A 6,033-nucleotide genomic window follows, 5' to 3' on the forward strand; every position below is an offset into this window, starting at 1 on the left:
GGAGAATATAGGATCCCTTTCCAGGAAAGGAGGGGCACTAAAGGGCAGGATGTGGCCCACAATGCAAAGCTGTGTATGGGCGGGGCTCTGTGGAGGCGTGGCGCGCCTATAAGAGCAGAGGGGCCCCAGCGGGAGCTGAGCACTTCACTAGAGCCACTGGAGGCTACTGGAGTCCTAGGCAGTGTCTGGTGAGTGGAATACTTTGGCAGGGTGGAGGTGCTCTGGACAGCCTTGGCCCTGCAAGCTTTGAGGAGGAAGGTTGAGGAGGGGAAGAGCTTGCTGGGCTCCCAGGTTAACTTCCTGGGACAAGGAAAGGGTGCGGGCAAGAGCAAAGGTGACCTCATATTGAGGGCCAGAGTGCCAAGGTTCAGCGTCCTGAGGGCCCTGGTGTGTATTCCCGAAAGCGGGGCCTAGGGGTGATCCCTGGCTGCTTGTTGCATTGTGAACACTGTGATGGCTCAGCATGATTTGGAGCTGCCATCCATTTGCTCGCTCCCACTGGCCACAGGCCATTCCTCCAGCTCAGTTTGTTTTCCACTGAGATTGAACTCGGGGACACTCGGGCCGCTGAGCCACATCCCCAGCCCTGTAGTATTTTCTTTTCCACACAGGGTCTCACTGATTTGCTCAGCGCCTGGCTTTTGCTGAGGCTGGTTTTGCACTTGCAATCCTCCTGCCTTAGCCACCAGAGCCGCTGGGAAGACTGGAGTGCTCTGAACCAAGCCTAGCTACTTTTTCATTTTGGGTTACCAGGATTCAAACCAGGGGCGCACAACCGCTGAGGCACACCCCTGGCCTAGTTTCTTTTTTATTCATGTTTTGATTCGGGGATAAGTTGTCTCCTTGATTGAGTTGCTTCTAATTTAGCTGCCATCTTCCTGAATCAGCCTCTCCAGCTGCTGGGATTAAAGGCGAGTGCCACTATGGCCAAAGCTCCCAAGGGTCTTTAATGCGATGGTTTGGGCGGTCTGATAATGGTGGTGCATTTGCTGGATAGCAGGCAGGTGGTAGGAGAGAACAGGACCACCCAGGCCTCGCTCCCAGTGCCTCCCTAGACTACTACATGCTGGGAATGGAACCCAGAATTGCCAGGGACTCGGGAACCTTAGGCAATAGCTCTGGCCCTGAGCTATCTCCTGAACTCCAGGCCTTGGATTCTGGAAGGGACATCCGTAGCCTTGACTCCTCTGACTTTGCCACAGTATTACAAAACTGATTGTGGCCTTTCAGCTTTGAAGACCCGTGTAAAAGTTTAAAGAGTGTATAGATTACTTGCTTTGTGATACCAGGGAATGAACTCAGAGCCACTTGAACACTGAACCTCATCCCCAGCCCCCTTTTTTGTGTGTATTTTTTTTAGTGACAGTGCAAGAAAGTCTCTGCAGCAATGATCCAAATGGATGTTAGGGCGACCGAGAAGAAGCCTCTGTTGGGATGTGTGGTCTCTGGTCCAGGTTCCAAGACTAAAGCATATGATTCTAAAGAGCGGCTGGAATACCTCAAGTCACAGTTATTCATGGAGGACCATCTGGGAACGAAGGATTCGATGTGGAGTCTCAGATCTGTGGATTCCTACCACCATGAGGGGGCTAAGCCCAAAGCCCGCAAACCACGCCAGCAGAGTTCCACCTGGAGTGGGAAGCCATGTCCCAGAGGACAGGTGGCTTTTGGTTCGGATTCGAAGCCTGAGGGAGACTGGGCATTGCAAAAGGAGGAAGGTGATCAAGCGAGAGATGTATCCGAAGCGGCATACAAGGAAAAATTTGACATGCCCTCCCCGAAATTAGGTTGCTCCCTTAAGGAGGATCAAAGAGGGAGCGCTGAGATCCGAGGAGATGAAGCGAAAAGGCGTCGTAAGAAGACGCGTGCCTTTGAATGTATGTACTGGATACCCGACTGTGACTCAGACACACTGTCCGAGTACCTGGAGAACAGGGAGGAGATCGTGGTTGTGGAGGTGAGCTCTTCTGAGAGTGCCTGTTCCGCTCCTGGGCCGCAGGTTGGGTCTCCCAGAATCAAGTCCCAGCAGTGTGACTGGAGCGCCCCTGAGGACGCCTCTGCAGAGGACAGCTCCGTGGCAGCGGGGTCCCTGAGGAGAAAAAAGACCTCAGGAGAGGAGGAGAGGAGGAAGTTCAGGAGAGACGGAGAGGTGGTCCTGGAAGCTGACTTCGGGGAGGCCGGTGATCAGCTAACAAGCAGCCCAAAGCTCCGGAAGGGTGCGCAGAGCAGGGAGAAGGAAGCCATTGCTCTCTCTCCAAACCGCAGGGCGATCTGTGTGTTGAAGGGAGACCCCGATTACAGCATCACGCTGGAGGATTTGGAGGACAGCCAGGATGAATGGATCTATGAGGTGGAAGGCCTCTTCCAAGAAGTCCACGCCGAGGACCGTCTGATTTACATGAAGGGCAGAATTTTTAAAGAGATTGGGACAGCAGAACCCTGGAGGTCTGAGGTCCCTCTCCCGCCCCTTCTGCTCTTGAGCGGCGGTGGAAAGACGGGTGAGTTGAAGCCGCCTGTGCTCCCTAGGCTGAAGACAGAGGAGGGCTGTGAGACCCCTGTCGGGTGTCAGAAGGCACCCAGCGAGGGCAGCCCACCTGGAGGGATCATGGTGCCTGGGGGGATCTCGCTTCCCCATCTCGGGAGGGGAGTCAGTGGGCCTATGGGCGGAGCAAAAGTCATTCTGACTTTGACCAGTGTCCCTGTTGGAGCAAGGCACCTTGGCCCACCCTGCAGAGAGCTGGCAGGGGAAAAGGCTTCCCTTGATTGAGCTTTGGCATTGATTATGTCTCCCCAACACCCAAGCCTTGGTCCTGAGTGTGGGGTGGAGGGGGTTGGAGGTCACTTGACTGAAAGGCCCTTCCTGCCCCCCGGTGGTCTTAAAGGGCCTACTAATAAGCTAGCACTGAAAAGATTTCAGAATGAAGACCTTTAGCTTTATCCCAACCGGGATACTAGAGATCTATTCCTTCCTAGGCTTGAGACTGTTGAGAGCCACAGCCGTTCGGGCCCCAGCAAACTTCCAGCTGCCAGCTGATGATTGGCTCACAGAGGCCCCAGCAACTTCTAGCTGACAACTGATGGCTTCCTCTGCCGTGAAGGTCATTGGGCTGTTTCCCTGCCCTTTCAGACCGTGGAGCTGCTCGTTGGGGGAATTTTTTTGGCTCCACCCACAAGACCCAGCCAATAGGCCTCAAGAGCAGGAGGATTATGGGAGTGAGAATGGCTTGTGGGAAGCTGGTGGTGGCAGTTGGGCTCTGAGGGTTTTTCCTGAGGAGCTGGTTTGTTTGGCTTGTGTGGTTCTAAAAATAAAGTTTCTTTCTTTTGACAAGTGGCTCCTGAATTGTGCCCAGCCAGACTCTGGCAAGAGACTATGTCTCTTCCATCGATTTCAAGTAATGTTTTGCTTCTTGCTCTTTCCTAGGCTGTACTCGTCCATAGAGATGGTACCCGATTGGCGTCTGCACGGGAAAGAAGACCTTCCCCAGTAACGACTCCAGTGGACCCACAAACAAGTTAGGAAGAATGTGAAGTCTTAAAAACGGAATAAATGAGATTGAATAAATATGGCATTCCTGAATGTGATTAAGTTTTTCCCCTTCTCACCACTTGGGTTCTTTATTAATTTTTTTTACATGGTACCGAGGGTCTATCCCAGCACCTCACACGAGAGGCAAGCACTGAGCTACATACAACTTCAGCCCTGCCATTAAGTTTGGATATTTATTTGTCCCGTGGTATTGGCAGTGGAGTGTTTTCAGGGTGCCTCCTGGCTACTGTACACATGGTACTCTCAGGTCTTTTCACATGACCCATGCACATGTTCCCTATACTTTCACTCGGATGACTTGTACCCAATTCGACGTAAATGCCATCAAAATAGATGACTATTCTGAGGATAGTGATAAGAATAAAGTGTGTCTTCACTACAGATTTTCTGATTGATACTGGAGTTCGAACACAGCGATGATTTACCACGGGGCGCATCCCCAGCTTTTTTTTTTGGACACAGGCTCCTCCCTAATTGCTTGGGGCCCGAGTTGCTGAGGCACCACTCAAACTCAGCGGTACTCCTCTCTCAGTCTCCAGTGTTGCTGTTATAATTGGTGTGCTGCCATAGGTGGCTCTGAAGTTGTTTTCCAAAGAATCCATGCATGTTCACAACCCCCAGGCCTGGCACCCTTGTGTTTAGAAGGTTAAGAAAGCTTACTGTATCCTCTGCCTCGTGTCTAGAGAGGGAAATCCTGTAGAACGCTCTACTTGCTAACAGAGTATGCACTCTATCCATTTTCATATTTAAAAATGAGGCACTTTATCTCTTTGAATTTCATTGCTGTTTATTTATGATAGCAAAATGCATTACGATCCTTATTAAATATACAGAGCACAATTTTTCCTATCTCTGGTTGTAAGCACAGTATTTTCACACCTATTCACACCTTCATACCTGTACTTTGGATACTAATGATGGTCACATTCCACCATAATTAGTAACCCCATGCCCCCTGCCTTCCCTCCAACACCTCTGCCCTCTCCAGAGTTCCTCTGTTCCTCCCTTGCTCCTGCTTTCCATCCACTTTGAGTCAGCCTCCTTTTTTGGGATTGGCCAACTTCACTTAGCATTACCCTCTCTGACTCCATCCATTCATCTGCAAATGCCACGAGTTGATTTGTTTCTATTTGCCACATTAGGTTCATTCATTCATCTATGAAAGGGCATCAAGGTTGGTTCCATGGTTTAGCTGTGGTGAATTGAGCTGCTATAGACATTGATGTGGCTGTGTCCCTTTCATATGCTGTTTTATGCCCTTTGGGTATAGACCGAGGAGAGGGATAGCTGGGTCAAATGGTGGTCCTATCCCCAAATTTCCAAGAAATCTCCATACTGCTTTCCATATTGGGTGCACCAATTTGCAGTCCCACCAGCAGTGTACCAGTGTACTTTTTCCCCCACATCCTGGCCAACACCTATGGTGTTGGTTAACACCAAATATGGACTGATGGGTTGTGTTGTAGCACAGCATGGATTTTTCTTGTGACTTTGAAGGATAGAATTCACATATATGAGGTTGAGCGCAAAGTAATGGGAATTATTCAGGCTAAAAGGGAGTTCCCAAAGGGGGAGGGGCTTCAGGAGAGGGTTACCAGAATACTTATCTGTGGGTGGAGGGGGAGGTTTATATCCATGGACAGAGTGAAAGGAGATAGCCCTGTGCCCAATCCTGGTGCAGGCACTCAGTGTCTGAGAGCTTGTCACATGCCCTTTGGTCCAATGTGGATACTATGCCCCCCTTCGTGCTGGGGGTCAAGTTCCACGCAGATGTCGTTTTTTTGTGTTTTATTGACAGTCATAACTGAGTTGTTAAGTGTCTAGCCCTTCTGAGGCTGGCTTTGAATTTTGATCCTCCTGTCTTAAGCCTCCTGAATGGATGGGATTATAGGTGAGCACCACTGCACCTGGCCATGTCTGCTCTTTCTCAGACCTGCTGCAGTCCTTAACTTGAAGGAGCCAAAGAGAAATTTTTATGCCAAGTGTGTGATCTACCACTAAGGTGCACCAACAGTCAAACAGCTTTTCAGAGGTAGACCTAGATTTACAAAATCTCTCAATGAATACTCAGTGAATACTCTGTTTGAAAAATGAAGTTTTAGTTGTTGACAGACTGTGTTCATTCATATGTGGTGCTGAGAATTTGACCCAGTGCCTCACACATGCAAGGCGTGTGCTCTACCACTGAGCCACCAACCCAGCCCACAAAATGAGTTAGTAGAGTGGTGAACCTTATACCAAGGGTCTCTGAAAAAGCAGTTCCTGGTTGGCCTCACAGAGCTGAAGATCATGGGAGAAGGCAGAGGAACCTCCAGGAAGCATGGGTGGCAGTTATAGACTGGACAGCTCTAGAGAGGGAGGGGTCCATTGATTAGCCTGGAGGTGATGAAAATGTTTATTTAAATGACTTCATTTAAATAAACTTTGGAGATCTGACTCTCCAGTGAGAGTTGTTAAGGGAGATGCCAAATGGGATGTACAAAGTC

Source organism: Callospermophilus lateralis, chromosome 1, assembly GCF_048772815.1.
Source record: "Callospermophilus lateralis isolate mCalLat2 chromosome 1, mCalLat2.hap1, whole genome shotgun sequence".
Lineage (NCBI taxonomy): Eukaryota > Metazoa > Chordata > Mammalia > Rodentia > Sciuridae > Callospermophilus > Callospermophilus lateralis.